This window comes from Babylonia areolata, chromosome 19 (genome assembly GCF_041734735.1).
Source record: "Babylonia areolata isolate BAREFJ2019XMU chromosome 19, ASM4173473v1, whole genome shotgun sequence".
In the NCBI taxonomy this organism is placed as follows: domain Eukaryota; kingdom Metazoa; phylum Mollusca; class Gastropoda; order Neogastropoda; family Buccinidae; genus Babylonia; species Babylonia areolata.
In genome coordinates, this window is record NC_134894.1 from 13,240,003 (window position 1) to 13,242,502 (window position 2,500).

Sequence of the window (2,500 nt, forward strand, 5' to 3'; positions counted from 1 at the left end):
CAAAATGTCGAACTAGATGAATACTTAGATACACGGAATACTCCTTCACTGTTAGAAATTCAGTGATTGTCTCATGTCGATCATTATCACCACCATTATCTTTTCTTTTTTTTTAAGTTGTCAGATTAACGTCGAGTTGATGATTTATGTTTCGTTGTTGCGATTGTTGATTATCACCTATCTCCTTATGACGCAAAATATGACATACATCCCACGCAGATCACAGTAACTCTGTTAATAACAATAATGTGACCACGTAGTGATGACTGTTATGGCGAGTGCTAGACAGACCAATGTCGTAAAGCAATGTCGTCCTTGATAAGGAAAACGACTGGTGGAATGCCAGTACGTCAATAAACGTTAACGATTTTGTTCGTCAGTAAACGCTGGAACTGTCTGACTACTTTGCACTCCATCCCATAATTTTTTTCTTACTGCGTCTCCTGTCCCTTTCCCTGTCTCCTCCACCGCTCCTACTTTTCCCCTTGAAAGTATTTTCCTGAAACCTTTCCTGCTGATCCGCCACCACCACCTTGCAAGTTTGTTTTTTTTTGTTTGTTTTTTTTCCCCTTTACCCTTTCCCGCCCCCCCCTCTTTCCCTGCAAGTCTTTTCATTAATCCTTTCCCGCTCTCTCTTTTCCCCGTCCTTGCAAGTCTCGATCTATCCCCCCCCCTCCCCTTCCTCCCTCACACTCCCCCCGCCCCCTTTCTTGTAAGTATTTTCCTTCCCTTTCCCGCTGTCTCCACCAATCTCCATTACAATTCTCCCCGCTGTCTCCACCAATCTTCCCTGCAGTTCTTCCTGCTGTCTCAATCTCCCTGTGCAATTCTTCCCGCTGTTTTCACCAGTCTCCCACGAAAATCCACCCGCTCTCTCCAGCAAGCTCCCCTACAATTCTTCCTGCTGTCTCCACCATTGTCCCTTACAATTCTTCCAGCTCTCTCCACCATTCTTCCCTGCAGTTCTTCCCGCTGTCTCCACCAATCTCCATTGAAAATCTTCCCGCTGTCTCCACCCATCTCCATTGCAATTCTTCCCGCTGTCTCCAACAGTCTCCCTGTGCAATTCTCCCCGCTGTCTCCACCAATCTCCATTACAGTTCTTCCCGCTGTTTCCACCAGTCTCCATTACAGTTCTTCCCGCTCTTTCCACCAGTCTCCATTACAGTTTTTCCAGCTGTCTCCATCAATTTCCCTTGCAATTCTTCCCGCTGTCTCCATCAATCTCCCTGTGCAATTCTTCCCGCTGTCTCCACCAGTCTCCATTACAATTCTCCCCGCTGTCTCCACCAATCTCCATTACAATTCTCCCCGCTGTCTCCACCAATCTCCATTACAATTCTCCCCGCTGTCTCCACCAATCTTCCCTGCAGTTCTTCCCGCTGTCTCCACCAGTCTCCATTACAATTCTCCCCGCTGTCTCCACCAATCTCCATTGCAATTCTCCCCGCTGTCTCCACCAATCTCCATTACAGTTCTCCCCGCTGTCTCCACCAGTCTCCATTACAATTCTCCCCGCTGTCTCCACCAATCTCCATTACAATTCTCCCCGCTGTCTCCACCAATCTCCCTTGCAATTTTTCCCGCTGTCTCCATCAATCTCCCTGTGCAATTCTTCCCGCTGTTTTCACCAGTCTCCCACGAAAATCCACCCGCTCTCTCCAGCAAGCTCCCCTACAATTCTTCCTGCTGTCTCCACCATTGTCCCTTACAATTCTTCCAGCTCTCTCCACCATTCTTCCCTGCTCTCTCCCCTTTGCAATTCTATCCGTTGTCTCCACAAGTCCCCTTTGCAATTCTATCCGCTGTCTCCACAAGTCCCCTTTGCAATTCTATCCGCCGTCTCCACCAATCCCCTTTGCAATTCTATCCACCGTCTCCACCAGTCCCCTTTGCAATTCTATCCGCCGTCTCCACCAATCTCCTTTGCAATTCTATCCGCCGTCTCCACCAGTCCCCTTTGCAATTCTATCCGCCGTCTCCACCAATCCCCTTTGCAATTCTATCCGCCGTCTCCACCAGTCCCCTTTGCAATTCTATCCGCCGTCTCCACCAGTCCCCTTTGCAATTCTATCCGCCGTCTCCACCAGTCCCCTTTGCAATTCTATCCGCCGTCTCCACCAATCTCCTTTGCAATTCTATCCGCCGTCTCCACCAGTCCCCTTTGCAATTCTATCCGCCGTCTCCACCAATCCCCTTTGCAATTCTATCCGCCGTCTCCACCAGTCCCCTTTGCAATTCTATCCGCCGTCTCCACCAGTCCCCTTTGCAATTCTATCCGCCGTCTCCACCAGTCCCCTTTGCAATTCTATCCGCCGTCTCCACCAGTCCCCTTTGCAATTCTATCCGCCGTCTCCACCAGTCCCCTTTGCAATTCTATCCGCCGTCTCCACCAATCTCCTTTGCAATTCTATCCGCCGTCTCCACCAGTCCCCTTTGCAATTCTATCCGCCGTCTCCACCAATCCCCTTTGCAATTCTATCCGCCGTCTCCACCAGTC

General features: G+C 49.8%; 1 protein-coding gene across 1 annotated transcript in view; it reads right to left on the reverse strand.

The window, feature by feature from the left end:
* The window catches only part of LOC143293949 (corticotropin-releasing factor receptor 2-like), a 92,568-nt gene that overhangs the window by 32,344 nt on the left and 57,724 nt on the right, over positions 1-2,500 (reverse strand). The gene's annotated exons all lie outside the window — the stretch shown is intronic.